This window comes from Thalia democratica, chromosome 7, assembly GCF_965202585.1.
Source record: "Thalia democratica chromosome 7, ktThaDemo2.hap1.1, whole genome shotgun sequence".
In the NCBI taxonomy this organism is placed as follows: domain Eukaryota; kingdom Metazoa; phylum Chordata; class Thaliacea; order Salpida; family Salpidae; genus Thalia; species Thalia democratica.
Window position 1 is genome coordinate 28,209,174 of NC_139171.1, and position 20,796 is coordinate 28,229,969.

Sequence of the window (20,796 nt, forward strand, 5' to 3'; positions counted from 1 at the left end):
TTTGCTTTAATCTGCAACTCAAGAATATCTAATGTAGGTTTCAAACTATGAACTCATCCCCCCCTCCGGCCCCCTTAGTATCTGTCATGGCCCCAAGGGGCCAGTTGGCCACTTTAGGAAACCCTGATCTAGGCGTTACAAAAAAAGCTAAAAGGTTTTTATATATATAATCGTGTCTTATTTATTATTAAATTTAATAAAAATATTATAAAAACTATTCAAACTATTACAAAGCAGTCTAGTATTTAATAAACCGTTTTATAAACTTAATTAACAAACCATCTTTTTAAATTGTAAATATACTAATACGATTTAAAAGTAAACTTGTAAAACCTGTTAAACTACTTTTTGCATAATTATCTTCTGAAGGATCAGTTTTATTCGTACTTTCATTTTGTGTTTGTATCATTCCAGAGGTGTCTTCTAAACTTTCTGCATGTTTTTGAGCTTTTAGTAGTATAGTTTTAGAATCTTCAAGGTCAACCTGAAACCTTTATTTTAAGTCTCTTAAGATTTCGTTTTCATTTTCAATTTCTCTTATCTTTAAAACCAGTTTATCAAGCATTGTAATCTCAAAGTCATTCATGTTTTCCAGCATATTTTACTCCTTTTAAAGTACTCGTGGTCAAGAAATCCCGTGGTAAATTTGTATTCAGTTTATATTCAAAGGTTTGAAGAGCGTTGAATTCATATTCTCTTTTATTTTCTATAAATTTATTGAAATTTTCAACAGTTACAATCAATTGAAAAAAAAGGAACAGTTGAACATTTATTTTAGAAATAAAAAAAACGATATGAAATAAAAACATTTTAAATATTAAATAACTAATGACAAAAAAATTGTTTTAAAGTATAAATAACCCATCTTTTTAAATTTTTTTAGTCAGTAAACTGGTTTGTTTAAAGACCTTGTCAGTACTTATGGGGGGAAAGTACTTCGGTGATGCTTACTGAACTTATGTAAACATATGATTGAGATGTGATCAGGTTTTATTAAAAAGAATTTGAAAATTAAACTTATCAAAAAACTAATTTTCACCTTAAAAAACTGATTCGGACCAAAAAATCAAACATTTTTGATTTTTTGAAAAAATAAATTATAAATTTTTTTATACATGCCTAAGCTTATAGTTTATACCTTACTTGAAAAATCATAATTAAGGGCATTTGAAGACATTCAACTACTTTTGATGTACTATAACGTCATAATCAATGGTGCTTTTTTTAAGATAAAAATTAATTTTTTCTGCTGTTTTTACTTCTAGTTTCTTTAGTTTGTGAATGTCAAATATGTGGAGTCAATAAACTAGAAAGATATTACTTGAGTAAAGTGATTTTAATTGCATGTTATATAGATATAAAAAACTTTTTTAACTACTTTCAGTAAGTAGATATTATGACTTTTGGAAGCACTTTACTAATAGTAAAAATATTATATCTACTTCCTAAGCTGTATGAAGATCTCAGCATTCGAATAATGAACAATTTGGAGGACTATGTGGTACTTTATGCACATCCTAAAATGTTAAAGCCAACTTTTAAGTTGTGTTGTAATATTCCTAACAAGATGTATCTACTAGCACCCTAGTTTTTATTGCAAAAAAGGTAAAAAAAAAACTTAGTTTAGTTTGTCGATCCCACCACGTGTTACTGAGCTAAATTTATTAATTAATAAAGAACTAGACGGACTCCAAACTAATAACTAAAGGGTTTTGATGGCAGTTTTCTTGATTTTGAAAGCTAACGTCAGTGGTAAAATTTAAGAATTAACGCCTCTCAACAAAAGGGATAAGAAATGACTGAACAAAACTTATAAATTGCCTTTTCAAAATAAACATGAAATTTATCATAATAAAATGTTAAATTAATAATAAGATAGAGCTAAGGTTGGTATCGGAACAAGAATTTATAGCTCAAATAGATAAAATAAAAAAATGGAAGAAAAGGAATCAATACATGCAGAAGTATCTCAAAATTTATAAAAGTTGTATTTGGCCTTAGTGAGCGTGGAAGAGCTGCATACTATTTAAAAATTTTATCTTGATAAAAATGTAGTTGTTGTGCGTAACTATTGAATTTACTTTAGAGAGTCACACAAATCTGAACTTGTATACAATCCAGGACTTTAAAATTAATAGTTATACCCAAGAGGACCTATGTGCTCTTATTTCAAAAAGTGATGAAACAGGGCTCTCTTTGTTCTTTACCAACAAACATTATTAATTGTAGAGGCTTACTCCCCACGTATATAGGAAAAAAACAAAAATGTGTGGTAGAGTATTGTTATACCAAATTAATTAGTAAAGGGTCATTAGAAAATGGTATACTGCTTACATGAAAGGTAAAAATTTTAAAGGAACTTGCAAGATAGTTCCTACTTGGAGTTCAAGATTAGGTGGAAACACCAACCTTAACGTGTTTTGCTTAACTTACAATTAGAATCTATTCTTGATTCTAAAATTGATTGGGAACGTTATTTTTCTAAAAAAAGATCTATCATTGTTTTCTAATCATATCTAAACAGTATTATTGGTCGATCGAATGTCTTTTTTTAAGACAGTTAAATGATAGTTTTTTTTATCTTTATGGTTATTATGTTTACCTAATTATTTTAAAAGGAAAATCCTATAAAATTTTAGAAATCATGTAACAATTGATTTATATTATATTTTTAAAGTATCGGTACTACTGCAGTATGATTGTTAATACTAAATGATACAGTGCAATGTTCTTTATTTCTATTCTATAGTCTTTATTTTGCAAACATTAAGTTAATTTTTGATGCCATACAACACTAAAAAATATTAATAACTTTATAATAGATTTTTATTAATACTTATTTCAGGTTTATTAACCATATTTTGCTAAATGAATTATAACATTGTACTCGCTTATATGCCTAACACATCACCTACATTTTAAGGATAGTAACCATACCTAAAAGTTTTATTTTAAGATAAACAAACTTTATTAGATTATACAACCAGCTATGCTTTTTTTAATTTTATAAGGCACCATTTTACAGAAAAAAACAAGAACACTTTGTGTAATTATGATTTCTTATAACATTAAAAGCAGTTGAAATGTCTTCAAATGTATGTCTAAAAGTGTAGTCTTTCATTTAAGATATAAACTATAAATCTAGGGCATGCACAAGTAACTTGAATACTATTTAAATGAAATAACAAAGATAAACTTGATTTTTGGGGTTTTAATCAGTTTTTTAGGGTGCAATGTTTTTTAATTATATTCTATTTTTTATTCTTTATTATTAAGCCAAAACACACTTAAATCATATTTTTACAGCCGAACTTAACAATATATCCAAAAAATGTGCTGTATTTCTTACCCCTACAGTACTTACAGTAAAATCAAAAAAAAAAAAAAGTTTAACAGTCATGAAAATAGTATGCAAACAAAATTATACAACCTTATGTTTTTGATCTAAAGTTAATTCAATAAACAAAAAATTTAGAAAGAATAAAATACATACTCAGATCTCTGTATTTTGCTTTTAAAAAATCAAAACATATGATAAAGTATACATGTAAAAAATACAATTATAGTTAGACTAAAGCTAAAACTTTATAATTCTTAACTGATTTTACATTACTAACCTTTACCATTAAAAGTATCTCTACTGGAAAATCTATTTTTACTTTCTATTTTCATTTCTTCAGATACGTTTTCAGTTTTTATGTCTTTATTCAACATTTCCATTTCCTCAGACAAAGTGTTGTTTTTTATCTTCATTAACTTACTTTTCTCTTGCCAGTCCTTGGTTTCTTCCTTAAAACATTTAAGAAACTTTTTCACAACATTAAGACTGTTTTCATAGTTTTTATTAGTTTCTTTTAGACTTATGTTTTCTTTGTCAAGCTTCACAATCATTTTCAAGAAAGCTTTTCTTTTTTCCATTTCATAGTCAAAAATTTCATCAAGAAAATTTTTTGTTTCGTTTGAGCAACAAGTGTAGTTTAGTTGATCACAAGAGTCTGGGTATATTCTTTCCACACCCTTTTTGATTTTTGTTTGACAAATTGGACACTCTTGGATAGTACTCATTGCTCTTTCTATACAATTTTGTGGTACATGTGGCCACATTGAAGGACTGAAACATCACTGTTTATTGGAAACAGCTTACCTAGGCATATACTGCATTTATACTCCATTCTTAACTTTTAATCTTTTATATATGTTCAAGTAATTTCTATACGAAAGAATATTAAGTTATATTTTAAGTAGATAAGAAAACTTTTATTTGTATTTTCTAATTCATTAAAAAAAAATAAAAACTTAAAATAAATCAGTAAAACTAAAATATTTAGCATATCTAAGGTAAGTAAATAAAGAATACATCTTGTTTTTAGTTTTAAGACTTAAAAGTAATGTTATTTTGTGTATCACAAGGTATAAAGAAACATTATCTAAAATTATAATAATTTCTAACACTTTACAATCTAAAGATGATAATATCTATTTTTCTTACAAAATGATACAACTTTACACACAAACTATTAAATTACATTTAAAAACTAAAGCTAAAAATTAATCCAAGCACTGTATTTTATACTTAATGCTGTTAGTTAATCCCTTTACAATATATCATTGTTTTTAAGAACTGTAGTACATTATTTATATGAACTATACTAATTTCCAATTTATGCTAGTTGTTGTCAAGATCTAGATTATTAACAAAAATTATCTAAGCAAAAAACGATAAACAAAAACCAGCTAAACTAAGTTATAAACCTTTGCTTTTGTTATTTACTTGTTCTAAAAATACTATTAAGGTATTGATTTTTAAAGTTTATCTTAAATATTTTACCTTTTTCAAATAACCATGTAGTATTGATAGACTAATAAAAAATGATAAAAATATTCTTCACAGATTAATAAACAAAAGTATTTTTAAACTGACATGCCATTGCATGAGTAACATAGAAACTATAGTAGAGAGAAAAGAAAATTCTTAAAGTTGTAAGCTCATCTAAACATATATTTAACTTAAATTAGTAACATTTTAATACTCTCACAATTCAAAACAAACTAAAATACCCGAACTATGCTATATTTAGTGATCTTCAAGCTTATCAATATATGTGCACACCAAGGTGCATCTATTGCTACTGATTAATGAAAATTTTGAAATTTCACGACGGTAATTTTTTTAGGTGAAAAATCACATAAATAGACAGTAAAATATAAGCCTGTTAGAGCTAGCAAAACACTTTTGAAAGTTTTGCTATATACTGGTATATTAATTAGGCAAAAAAAAAAGACATATTGTCTAAAAATGTTTCATCTGCTATGCTACGTATTTTGAGATAAGTGCCTGAAACTTTAAGGATATGTTCCTTGCTTACTTATAACTTTTTTCTAAACAAAAAAAAATTAAAAACTAAAAACTTAATGCAAAAAAAAAATGATTTTTTTTAATAGTATTTTGTTTATTATTTTTTTAATTTGTTACTAGATAACTTTCTAAACATGACAAGAAACATTTCCTTGACGTTTGAGGTAATTATTCCAATAAACGTTGAAAAATAATATATTTTTAGGGAAATCATAAGGTCTAATGTAGTGTACAACATCACTGAAAACCATAATTAAAAGTAAACTTACTTATACTAAAGCTATTATTCAATAATACTTAAGGCTAATCTATAAAAAACTAGGCATGACAATGACTAAACATATTGTATTGAAAAACAATAGCAAACACTAAAAAATACACAAAGAACATCAAATTTAGAAAATATTTTAATTGTGGTCGAAATTATTACACAAGAATTAAATCTAACAGTTATAATACTTTGAGAGTGTTTAAATTGAAATAAGAATCAACTGCTTGAAACTAAAATTATAAAAATATTTATGTGAACATTGTTAAATAAAAACTTTACACATGTTTACTAAAGCAGGCTATAGCTACAATTCCCCATCCACTTTCTGTGGCATGTTTTTATGTTCTTATTTTTATTCAACATTACATAAGAAATTTCTTATCTGCTCTTTTTTTTTCCACTTCTTTTAACTTGTATCAGTATATCACTTGACCTTGCGCATTTTCTCTTAAACGCTTGGATAAACAATGGTTTTAGCATAAAACTTTCCTTAAAATTTAAACATTATCAGTACAATTTGATATGCTGTTACGAAAAAGTATTTTTTACCGTTTTAAACAAACCGTAAAAAAGCAAAATTTTCAAAAGTATTTAGCTCTAACAGGCTTATAGCTAGGAAGCTAATATTTTTGTGCTGTCTTTACTGTGACTTCCCACCTACCAAAAAAACTTTGCGAAATTCCAAAATCGAGGCAATATATCGATAAAAAGAAAGAGCAATATATGTACCCTAGTGCACACTTAAATGCAAAAGATAAAAATGGTCTCCCGAAATTGTATCTTTGTCCGCCACTAGTGTTAAAACAGCATGAACTTTTTGAAAATTCTTTATTACATAAACAAATCTATCTAGTGTAATTTAAGTATCTCGCATCAATTATGCCTGAGATATTTTGAACTTTGATAAATAAGTTTTTTCTCTTGAATATGTTATTTTAAGTATCAACGAGCTCAGATATAAATTATTTTATAAAAAGCCTTCTGAAAAAAGAGATTATTAAATTCAGAATACACATGTTAAACATTAATATATTTTTTTAATTATTTAAGTTAAAAAATAACTTAATATATCTTAAAAGTTTCTTTAACTAAGTCTTATCCAAATGGTATATTTTAAAGCAAAGTAAAATAAAATATTTAGTCAGCCTATTGGTTGATTAAATTTCTAATTTTAATAAGTAAGCAAAAATAAGTACAAATAAAAAACTTATTTTTAACACATTAGTTCTTTGACCTTAATTACTACTATTTTTGATTATGAAGAAAAAAATTCAGATAAACCCTTCAAAAATATGTAAAATAATGTCAGTTTAAGTTTTACGTGATAATTTCTAACTCTAAGCTTTTAACTAAAAACTTATTAAAATCAAAATTAATATAAATAATAAAAGTAGCTTAAGGACAGTTGTAGTTGTTTAAAAGTCCGCTTTAATGTAACCTAAATGTTTTGAGTTTATAATAAAGTTACTCAATTTTTTATATCTTGAGCTAAATTTTAATAAAAATAATTTTTGTATAAGTTTATGTTAATTAAATGTAGATTAATATATCTCATCTAAGCTAATAGTTAAAACTATAATTCTTAATACTACACTGCACAAAGATTTTATTCAAATGAATATTATTTTATTTAGAACTTTGAATTACTATAGTTCCAGCAGGTTTGCTTAACACTTAAGCTATTTTAAATTTTGTTTCTAATGCAAAGTTATTTTACACACGAACTTAATTTAGCAAACAAAAAAACATTAAAAAGAGTTAAAAAAATTGTAATTTTTGTTACGCCTTTTAACACTTTTAATATGATAGTAAATACTTAATATTGCATAACTTTGAATACTATTTAAATGTAATACATTTTAATAAGTCAATTTGTAGATAGAGTTTCAAAACCCTGTTTATTTTCTTCAAATAATTTATAAAAAGTATTTTTTTTGCCATTAAATACAAGTTACCGTCAAATACCGCGAAGCTAACGCTGTTTTATAATACATTTAGTCATACGGCAGGGTGTATTAATAAAATAAAAAAAAATACTAAATTTTTAAACGTATATACATTTAACTATGAAGTTTACTAGCATTAAGTATTTAGCAACTATATAAACTTGCTCAGAATCGGATAACTTTACAATAAGATAGCTTTTGTTTGTTTAATCTAAATAATTTCTAATTAATTATTAAGTTATTTCACATCTATCGGATACCGTTTCATATTTCATATAGATAGGAACCATTTTAAAGTTTAGATTATTTTAATTAGTTCTAAATAAGTCTTCTAACTAAAAATTCAAAATCAATGGATGCAATTTCTCATAAACTTGATTCATATTTTTTATTTAACAAGCGTATACAGACAGTTATACTTAAACAACGATTTTAAAAGCTGGTTGTAGTAGTTGTGCTAAAATATGTGTTTTTTTTTTCAACTAAGCAAAACTACTTCTGTTAGATTTATTTTGAGTAAGTAGGCCAGGATTAAAAACTCTTATATAGAATACAGATAAAATTGATTTCGAATAAGAGTTAATGTATAATCACTGTAATGCAGTGAATTTACTGGCTCTTACTTAATAAAGTAAATTTATCCAAACTTTAAAATGGATCCTAAATTTATGGATCCGGTACGAAAGTTTAACTAGATACTCCATGAAGTTTAGAAGTTCTAAACTAGATATTTAGAGGTTGTAATGAAGAGCAATAAACGTTTTTAAGAAATTATTTGAAGAATGTTGAACCTTAGACTACATACATCGGCAAAATTTTATTATTAATTCTAAATAAACCAGGGAAGAAGTTAAAACACTAAATGGTCTAATCCGGGCGAATCTTAACTTGATAAATAAATTGTGCCTTATTTCCAAATTGCTGATACAAATTATTTTTAAATCTAAACTTAAATGCATCCGTGTCCGGCTGGATTCTAATTTTATAAATCAGGTAAAACACTAAAAATAAATAATTAACTATTTGAAACTGCACTACTGCAGCCAAATCAATAACTAGTAAGTTAGAACGCCTAAATTAACATTCTAGTCAAAAATCTTTTGTATTCAGAGGAGTTTTATCTCAAAAAAAATTATTGGTACCACTAGGTTTAGATTTCATTCTAACTTAAGTTTTAAGCCGTATAGCATGACAAACAAAACTCAGTTCGTTTTTTTTTAAATTACCTAAAAGATAAATTTAACAACTATCATTAAAGTTCACTTTAATTTTCTTGTCAAAGTAAACTTAAATCAACTAAAAACACAATCTGATTGTTTACATTTTATTTCAAAATGAAAATTAGTGAATCTTAAGTAAGAAAACAATATAACCTACAAGTATAACCGATTGAGTTTATTCTAAAACGAATTAACAAGACGTAAACTTATAAAAAGCTAACATGACAATGTATAAACAATTAATAAACAAAAACAAAGTAATCTATCAGTTTTTTAAATTATAAAATTGTCAATTTCAAAGAAAGGTAGTGTGACATATAAACACGTTATTATTACTTTTACTTTTTAAAATAATACTTTGTAAAAATTAGCATAAAAAAATTGCTCACTCCAAAACTAAACTGGAAAATCATTAAAAGACATCCAAATCAAAAAAAAGAAGAAGAACAAATGACATCATCAAAAGCAGATAAGATAAGAATTCCTTTACGCATTACGGCTCCACGGCGATCAAAACTGTTAATAAAATGTGAGTAATGATAGAAATTATTTGGCATTTAGTTTGCTGTTTAATTAGTTTGCTGCTTAAGTTCAAAAGTTGTACAAACACGCGAACATATAAATAAGCTTGCAAGTGCGAACTTCTTAAAACATAAATTTTAATATATTACATGCCTTGTTGAGAAATGAGAGAACTACTATGTTTTTTTATAAAAAATTGAATTATTTCAGAAGCTTTAAAAAAAATGTGTCTGATACTCTGAAGTGACATTTTTTCGGAGATATCCCGATTTAATTAAATGACAATTTCACTTTTTTATTACATTACTAACTGTGGAATGAATATTTATCATCCTTATTAATCTTAAACTATTTTTATTCATTTAGAACATTTTTGCTTAAGTTACGAAAAATTAAATGTTTGGTGTTTAAAATTGTACTCAATCATTTATTGTTATACAAAATAAAGAATAACATATTTTATGTAATAAATATTTAATGATTACAATTTATTTTTATTAAGTTTCTTCAACTCATTTGAAGTTTAAGGTATTTTTTTATTCAAAAAAAAAACATAACATTTAGTACGAAAGTTCAAAATTAGCTGGCATTATTAGACTATGTTAAAAACTAAACTACTATAACAAGATAGAATTTAGTTAAAGAGTTTAAAACTGGTTCGAAATTGACAAAAAATAACATATTAAACCTATCGTTATATATAAATTTAAACTAACTTTAGCATTACTTCATAAGAGTCTTTTAAAACAGCATAATTTCCATCAACTTCCACTTTAGAAGAATTAACGAAACCCAATATGTTAATAGCTTCGTATTCATCGTAACTTTCTAGCTTAACATATTTTTTCGGAAGTATTGCGCCCAAAGGATTTTTTATCCTGTTTTTAGTGTTTTAGGTTATTTCATCGAAACTTTGACGATCAAGTTTAATAAAGTTCAATTATTAGTTATAATATTATTGTTTAAAAAACTTCTAGAATCTTTATCATTCAAATTTAACAAGATTTAAAGTGAATAACTCAAATTTTCAATAATTGACAAAACTAAGTTCTACTTTCAAACATATTTACATTAAAAATTTGACTCACACAAGCGTTATGTGTTTTTTATCTTCAAACTCTACTAGCACCAACTGACTACCACTACACTGGTTTTGAAGCTCCAAGTTGATTTTGTATATCATGTTTTTGTGGATGAATGGAAACAGAAGTGCTGAACATTTAGATTACTATTATAATGTTAACTCTTACGAAAACGTTATAAAACTATTTAAAAAGTTTAAAGTTGTTTGTTTTTTGGTCCTATTTAGTCAAACATTTCTTATAAATTATCTACAACCAGTTTCGAAAACATGTAATTCAGTTAAATGTTAATAAATAATTTAATTGATAAAGTTGAATGCAAGTCAGATTCTTTGATTCACTTAAGTCTGTATAACATTATTTTTAAAATGTAAAATAATTTAAATAATATTCATAGCTTCATTACTTTTTAAAAGTTTTACTACATTAGACCCAACGTTTTCATCAATACTTTATCATAAATTTGTTTGAGCTACTATATAAATTGTTAAAGTTTATTTCTAAATACGAGTCTTATAATAATAAATTGCTTAGGAAAATCTATTTTTTTGAATTTGACCAATTAGTACACTTACACATGAACTTTAGAACCGAACCGACGAAAGGAGAGTTGAAATTGTTTTCAATTTTTTGATGAAAGTTATTCTGTGGAAGTTGGTAAGTTGGTCCAGCATTTGGGAAATTACCATAAGAACTAGCACTTTGAACGGCTAAATTTTGTGCAGAAGTCATTGTTGGCATTGAAGTTCCAAACGGAGTTGAGTTTTGTACATTGTTGCCTTTAATAAAAACATAAGAAATTTTGGTTTGTTAAAAAATGGAAAACTTGTTTGTATTAAAAATTTATATTTATAATTTTGAACAAGTAAGCTGACTTAAAGTAATGTAAAGACCTAATGCTATTGTTTTAAGTATATGTTTGGTCTAATGGTTTAACGTTTTTTAAGAAATCAGACAAGTTAAGGTGAATAAAGGTAAATTCATAAGTTGTGCTACCAAATATTGACCTATTAAATTATATTTGTTAACTTAATTTTTTCTTTTCTTAGAACAGATAAACTAGCTTTAAATTTAAACTTTTTTTAATAAAGTTCAACATAATTTATTTCAATTGAAATCAATCTGTTTCAATGATTTATTATCTTTTTATAACATTTCTTCAAACTTAAGTATCTAAAGGATTTACGTTGGTTAAAAATGTGTATTCAAATCAAATAAAAACCGAACCGACGAAAGGAGAGTTGAAATTGTTTTCAATTTTTTGATGAAAGTTATTCCGTTGATGTTGGTAAGTTGGTCCAGCATTTGGGAAATTACCAGAAGAACTAGCACTTTTAACGGCTAAATTTTGTGGAGAAGTCATTAATGGCATTGTAGTTCCAAACGGAGTTGAGTTTTGTACATTGCGGCCTTTAATAAAAAACATAAGAAATTTTGGTTTGTTGAAAAATGAAAAGCTTGTCCGTATTAAAAAGTGAATTCTTATAATTTTGATCAATTAAGCTGACTTAAAAAGACATATTGCTATTGTTTTAAGAATATGTTTAGTGGAATTGTTTAACGTTTCTTTATAAAATAATACAAGTTAAGGTGAATTAAGGTAAATTCATAAGTTATGCTACTAAATATCGACCTATAAAATTATATTTGTTAACTTAACTTTTTCTTTTATTAGAACAGATAAAATAGCTTTAAAATTATGTTATTTGTAATTAAGTTCAACATTATTTATTTCAATTGAAAACAATTAGTTTCAACTATTTATTATCTTTCATATTATGTCTTTAAACTTAAGTACCTGAAGGATTTACGTTGGTTAAAAATGTGTATTCAAATCAAATAAAAACCGAACCGACGAAAGGAGAGTTGAAATAGTTTTCAACTTTTTGATGAAAATTATTCCGTTGATGTTGGTAAGTTGGTCCAGCATTTGGGAAATTACCAGAAGAACTAGCACTTTTAACGGCTAAATTTTGTGGAGAAGTCATTAATGGCATTGTAGTTCCAAACGGAGTTGAGTTTTGTACATTGCGGCCTTTAATAAAAAACATAAGAAATTTTGGTTTGTTAAAAAATGGAAAACTTGACTGTACAAGAATTGAAACTTTATAATTTTGAACAATTAAGCTGACTAAAAAGACCTAATGCTATTGTTTTAAGAAGATTTTTGGTACAATTGTTTAATGTTTTTTAAGAATTCAGACAAGTTAAGGTGAATAAAGATTAATTCATTAGTTGTGCTACCGAATATCGACCTAAAAAATTATATTTGTTAACTTAACTTTTTCTTTTCTAAGAATAGATAAACTAGCTTTAAATTTATTTTTTTTATGCAATAAAATTCAACATTGTTTATTACAATTGAAAACAATCAGTTTTAATTATTTATTATCTTTTTATAACATGTCTTTGAACTTAACCATCAAAAGGATTTACATTGTTTAGAAATGTGTATTCAAATCAAATAAAATTACATTAAAATAAGTATCTAATAATCTAATATTCTCACTTTTGAGGCTTAATTTTTCCATTAATTCGTTTGGAACCTGACGCATTTCTGCTGAAAATGTTTATTATATGAATGTCAAGTACACTTGTAAAGTAAAAAAAAAGTATAGAAATAAAATGTTTCGTTTTTTTTACTGTATTATAATTATAGTGTTAAAATTTTATCACTCTTATTTGACAATAAATAATAAAACAGATTGCTTAGTTATGTTCAGATTAATTTAGAAAATAATGTTCTGAATAATAACGGAACTTTTGGTAATATAATGGTAAATCTTTAAATTATTTTTATTTTAAAATTTTGCTTCAAGAAATTATAAATGCATGTATATAGATATATTAAACAAAATATATTAACGTAAAAAGCTACTTGATTATTTTCTCAAGCATAATCTTTAATAATAAAATGGTTTTGAAAGTTTAAAAATTTTTATAGCTTTAGTTTTAAGGATATAATGTTGAAAACATTTTTTTTGCAGAAAACTCTAAGTTGTAAAAATAACTTAAAAAAATTAAAAAACTTGTACTATAATAAAAAAAATTGTATAATAATGTTTAATTAATAATTAAAAGTCAAATTTAACAGTTGTTATCTTAAGGGTTTTTTGAAATAATATAAGTTCTCAAAACTCTGTATAATTTATTTTTTTTCATAAATAGTCTGTACTTTAGTTTCGATACTATCACTTTATATGAGATTTTGTTTGCTAAAAATTTGAGATTTTAAGCTTTTAATATAGAAAAAAAAATATTTAAGTAAAGAATAAATTTTGTAGTATTTAGTCCATTTAATAAGTACAGGTTCGTTTGAAAATGTTTTACTAAACTGATTATATATCCGAGTACAAATATATTAATTCACGATGATTTATTCTCAAAACATTGCTTCAATAACTTAAAAAATAATATAAGTACAATTCTTAGTTGCTTAATACTTATGGATTGTATTAAGAAATTAACAACTATAATACTATATCCTTTAAAAATAAATAAGAATTTTGATTTGTTTTATAAAATGTCTTTGAATCGTACAGTGTACAGTTGAAAAGAATACAATTGTCAGATTTTGAAAATACTAATTCTCAAAAATTTAATGTCATTTTCATATAAAAGTTTAAAACTAATTTAAACAGTTTTTTTTTTAATTTTTACATATGTATTTTCAATATATTTTATATTGTTTGACTTGTAAATTAATTTAATTTCTAGTATACTATTATTTAACCTTACTATGAGAAAAATATATTTTTAAAACGAAAATATTTGATTCATGAACTCATAAAGACATTGATAAGTAACCTAAATGATGTAGAATATTGTATTTTTAATATTTTTATATCATTAGATTTTACTTATTTTATCTCACCTATAAAATAAAAAACATATACCTTTTTCATTTTTTGTTCTCATGAGATTTTCAAAGTTTGCTTTTTTCCTGTTAAAATCTTCCACAAATTCTACTCTACTACCAAATTTTTTCTTTAGTTTATGACCAACTTTTTTTTGAGGAAGTTTAGTCACCTTCAATTCCCCACCAATCATCTGAGCAGCCGCAATCATGTCATTTCTGTCGTACTTTTTCTTCGGTACAACTCCTGTTACATTTTTGTCTCTTTGTGCACTGCTGTGAAATTTGATTTAACCATTAAATATTATAATTTTTAGGAGTGTATATAAAAATATAAACATTAAATATTTTTTTTATAAACATTTCATTTATTGTTTAAGTTGTCTCGTACTCGAGTAATATATAGTATATAAATTCAGTATAGTAAAAAAAAATTAACCAAACGTCATTTTTAATTATTTTAAACGGAATTAAACCAAAATTTAAGTCAAATATATTTTTTTAGTTTTGAATTCAAATATCTTATTGGTAGTACCTAATTTTCCTTCAGAATTTAGATTTTAAATTTTTATTTGTAAATTATAAAATTTGCATTAAAAGACTAGAGAAAAATTGGAACAAATGACAAAAAAACTCAATGCTACGATTATTAGTAAAGGTTATTTTTCAAAAAACTTTACTATTATAAACTAGATAGAAAAGTTTTTAGTATGAAGTATACAACCAAATAAAGACAGAAATTACTGTAAAATCTGCTAAAAACTAATTTAAATATTTTAATTTAAATTTTTATATATATTTATTTTAAGTTGGAAATGACAATAGTTCATAGTGGTTTTCTTATTTTTTTATTTTTCTCACGTTTTAGATACTTTATACAGAAATTTAATTTAATGGATTTTCATATAAATGCTTTTATTTCCGTTTGTACTTCAGTAGATAGTAAATTTAATAAATGCTTTATTATAACATTGTAAAGTTCTTATACTACTCTATTAAAAATAAAACAAAAAAACTTACTGCATCACAGGTTGAACTTGAGGAAAGGGCTGTTGAAAATTTGTTCGGTTGTACGTATTAACATTCTGATTCCCAATCATTCTTGGATTTATATTATAGTTCTGCGGTCTTTGGTTGCTATGAACTTGACTTCTATAATATTGCGGCAGTGGAATATTTTGGTTGTAACCAGGATAGTTTGGAGCTCTCATTGTCATTGAACCTATATTTTGGTATCTAAATGACTGGGATGTCGGTGTATATTGAAGTGGTGAAGTTAGAGTGTTCCTATTTGACCTGTTCATCTGATGTGTAGCTTGCTGCATATTGAAAGAGTAATTTGGATTGTTACCATCCATTTCTGTAACTTTATTTATTTTAACACCTAGAATTTAATGTACAAAAATGTATAAAATTTAATATAAAAAAAAATTCATAGCAATAAGCAACATAAATAATAAATTTACTTATTTAGAGAGATTGTTGTAAATTTAATGAAATATTTTTATTTAAAAACTATTCACATATACTTTATTAAAACCTAAAATATGTACAAACATTAAAAACATTTTAAGTATCGCATTAGTAAAACAATATTGTGGAAAAACTAGGTTTTTATAAGAAAAAACAAAACAAACATTATGTATATCAAAGCTTTCAAACTTTTTATCAAAAGGCCCTCTTTAAAGAAATAAAAAAGATATGCCCCTCTAACAAAATTTCTAAACTAACTACCATTAAAAAACCTAATATTTCTTTTTGCTTATTTTCTTCAAATCCAGGTTATCTAGTGTAAGTTTCAAATTTTTACCTTGTGGCTCACCCTTATACGCCTGGAGGCCCTCTCAGGGTTGATAAATATTTTTGGCAAATTTTTTCCAGGTTTTCGAAATTCCTCAAGGTTTTTAAAAGTACACATTTTTTTAGGTCTTTTTTAATTTAAAGATAAGTTTAAGGTATAAAACTATGTAAATAGTATATAAACTTGTAAACGAAACTGTAAAGCTATTTTAAATGTTTTTTAATAAAAAAAAAACTTTATGATGACAAAAAAATCATCACTATGAGAGAAATTTTATGTCTAAATCAAATTTTTTCTGCTTAAAATGTGAAAATTGTTTTTAATTCCATGCTTTTCCAGGTTTTTTTTTCACAACTTCTCAAATTCCAGGTTTTTTAGCTTAATTGTCAAATTTAAGGTTTCTCAAGGATTCCAAAATTTTTAGCAGCCTTATCCTCTAAGTTTTGCCATATTTTCTAGTATAACTTTTATGATTTCATAAAAAACGTCTATAAACGTGATAAATTTTTTTCCGCTGTTCATCATCAACTCCTAGTGTAAGTTTTAAATTATGACATCATAGCCTCCTTATTACTCCTTTACTGCTACTTTGCCCAGTTTGAAACCATTATGCACATTTTGCATATTATATGTAATTTAAGTTAACTACTAAAACTTCAGTAAGACCTTAACAACACTTAGCTGGGTAGGATTTTCAGTAGATAAATAAATAGTTTTAAACTTCAAAAACTTTATGAGTACTAAAAAAGTCTTTATTAGTAAATATAAAACTTGTTGAAATTAAAAACTACCATTAAACACCTTTTTCCTTTTTATCATCAATTAAAAATTATCTAGTTTAAACTTTTAATTTTGAAATCATTGCCTCACAATGGCCCCCTTAATTTATATAATATCTCCCATGGGAAACACTTAGCCCAGTTTAAGAAACCATGATGCACATTATTATATATAATTTATGTAAACTATTAAGACTTCAGGCTGGTTAGGTTTTTCAGTAAATAAAAAAAAAGTTTTTAACTTAAAAACTACTTTTAGTACTAATAAAGTTTATATTCTGAAAAATCATTTTATTATAAATATAATTTATAACAATACCAGAAACGCTTTTAAATGAGTAAAAATTAAGTTATTTTAAATAAAATCAATTTTATCTGAAATGCATAACTAATTAACTTAGTTTGATTGTTTAAAATAAATGATAAGTATTACAAGTTCATCCAAAAAAAAAATTAAACAAAAAAAGAACTTTAACAAAGTTAAAGAAATGTAAGCATTAAAATATGTACTAATCATATTAAATATCTTTAATAGGTAAATTTATTAATTTTTTTAAAGTTAACTTTTTGGTTGTTATTTAAAACAAAAAATGAACCAGTTTTAATAAAAAAAATTTAAAATTAATATATAATTTGTATCACTAACTCAGAAATTTTCTATTGGATTTATTTTGATGCATTAGTATTCAAAAAATGTTTACTTTAAGTAAGATGTTATATAAAACTAGTATTAAGTTAATTTTTATTTCAAATTCCTATAAAATTTTTATACTCAACTAATAAAATAAACTGAAGAAACTCTACATCAGTTAAACATCTAAGTGATTAATTAAACATTCAATAAAGATAGATGTTTTCTAATTAATGAATAGTAAAATTATTTATTTGCTATTCAAAAGTTTCTTAAAGTAATAATATAGTTTTGAGTAATTTTCTTCAAAATTTCTTTCAGCCGTTTTGTAAGTACTGTAATTACATTGATACGATACGTTTGTTAAAAAAATTACCAAAATACTTTTATCAAATATTGAAATCCAACATTGCATTATAAAACCACTGCATTTACTATTAAGTCGCAAATAAATTGAGTCTAATTTAACTTTAACTATGATATATTTAATTATTTCTTAAGTTTTACTTAAATTGTTTTTAGCTACAGTATTATCCGTAGATATTTTTATAACAGTGCGAAAACAATTTTTGTTTCACGAAGTGTTTTTCTTAGAATTATGATGCTTATATATAAATGTGTTTAAATTAACCTCGATCTGAAATCGTTCAACTCTAAAACTCTAATACTAATTTTAAATTTAAAAATTCTGTGCGACTCAACAATTGAAAGGCTTTTCTGTGCACTAAGTCGAAAGACCAAACATTTTGAGCACCATTTGTCATTCATTAAACAATATCTAGTATGTGTTTATAAATTTTTACACATAGAAAATTTGTTAAAATAGTTTATAAAAATAAATTACCATTATAAAAATGTATCCAATATCAATTTATTTGATGAACTAGTTAAGTTTTAATGATTTGGTGGCGAATTTTTAAGGTAGCTAAATTTATATAATTCTGAACAATTTGTAAATTTTTGCTTTTTTTTAAAAAAAAAGTCACTTTTTGGGTTATAGACACAGCCCCACTTAGACAACAACTAGAGTAAGTATTAAAATAAATTATATACTTTAGTAAGTGTCACATATGTAAGACAGGTCACTTTTGCTTGAAGGGTCACTTTTGCACAAAAACGCTTTTGTACGAAAACGCTTTTGTTTAAGTTTAGTTTTTTTTAAACATACTATACGTTTTTATCATTTCTAATTTACTATTTCTTCTATTTATACTCTCACTGTTACCTTAAGTTCTTTACCCTCAGTCAGTATATTTTTTTTTCCTTTTTTAGTATTTTTAGAAATTTACTTATTTTAAGTTATTTTCTTTTCTTTTTTTAAATAGATTTATGCAAATTGTATTTTTAATTCGCGAATGGTTTAGGTGGCAAGAGATTACGACTTTTTCAAGCAAAAATAAATTATAAAACTACTTATAACAATGTTAGATAATTATACTGTAAGTATACATATAAATAAGCTCTTTACATCCCAGTAAATTGAGCATTCTTTTTTAGTTAAGGCAAATAACTATACACTTATCTTTTTTTATTAATATATTGTATTAGTTAATTTTCAATTTTTGTTTGTTTTTGCTTTAAATTTTACCTAAATCTGAACCTTATTTTTGAAATTAAAGAGAATAAAAAAAGTAATATGTGAGAAAGATTTTTGTACTATCGATTTGTTTGTATTGACTAAGGCAGAAGTTAACATTTTTTCAGAAATTAACTTTCTTTTTTGGTCAAGAAAAAGCAAACAAAGACAAAAGAACATATGCAACAGGTAGACTTTAAAAGTAGATGGAGTTTATGGTGAACCAACAAGAGCATCAGGTTTTCATTTAAATCAAATAGACTTTCTGAGTTGAATGCTGCAAGATTGAATCTTTGGGTTCAAAAATTAACAACATATAATATCACCACAAACGGTAATGATATCAATTTCTAAATTTATTAAGATTCGAATATATAAACCTTTAATTTGTATATAAAATAAACACAGTAAGCCAAGTAGCTTGTAACATGAAGAAATACTTAAAGATATGATTATGGTTTTTAGTTACGATAAACAAAGTTTTTTTTTTATAACTTGGTTTTAAAATTTTTTAGTTTTTTATTCGAAACTTGCTTTTAAAATCTTATAATTATTTAGATAATAACTTTGACACAGTTTTCAGCTTGATTACAAGATTCATTTTGTACATCGTTGCCACACATTCAAAATAATCTAAATACAAAAAACTCTTGGATATTTTGAATTTTATTTTTTGACTTAGCCTGACCTAGAATTGTATAAAAAACTCAAGATTATATTAGGATTTTAAACTATATTAGAATTTTTTTTTTGATAGATTTTGAATGATATCTAGTTAGTTTAATTAGAATAGTTTTTTACCTTATCACAATTTAAATTTATCATTTTGATAAATTCTAAATAATTATTACCTTTTAATATTAATAGTAAATTACCTTTTATTTTTAAAACGGTATCTATCACACTTTTATCTCAGTTTATATACTTTTGTCACTTTCAATAACTAAAATGTAGTAAATAATAAGTATACAATATAGTCTGCATTCAATTTTAACAAGAAATACTTAAATATACTATCTGCAGGTACATTGTCTATTTTTCATTGCCTTATTTTAACATTTAATATCATACTTTAACCTTTTTTTTTTCTTCGTTGATCTTTAGCTACTACAACTTAAAAATTACAATCAAATTTATATAAGTAAAAATCATTATAAAAAATAGCTTTTTTTTGTTTTTATGCACCATGATGTTTAAGTTTTTCTTAATAATTTAAAAAAGACTTCTTACGACAATTTATTAGATCTGATTATACAAATGTTCCTCATCTTTATATTCTTTAACAAGTTAAAAAAAATTCATAGAGATAGAAGTATGAAGCAATAAACGAAGTTCCCTCACAAGATTTTTATAAGTAGTGTATACAGTTTACAACAAACATTTCCTTTTTTTTACCATTCAAAGTTAATTTGTCCTATGTTTAAAAAAATGGTATGGTCTTATTGAAACTTACAAATTTAAAAAGAAAACAATACTGTCAATCTAAATATATTTAGAAACTAAAAATCAATAATGATGTGTAATGTGCATAGTTGCCAGAATTTTTCAGCTATTTTTGCCCTCATTCAACTTCTATAGGAAAATTGACATATATAAATTTTTAAGCGTTAAGTATCGCCCAAGAGCTAAGTTTGCATTTCTTTGAATTTCAGTAAATGTATTAGTCTACAAATAGAACACTACACTATAGTGCTATTCTTATTAACTTTCAGTTTACTGAAATTAACTTCTTTATACTAAAATACTAAAAGAATAA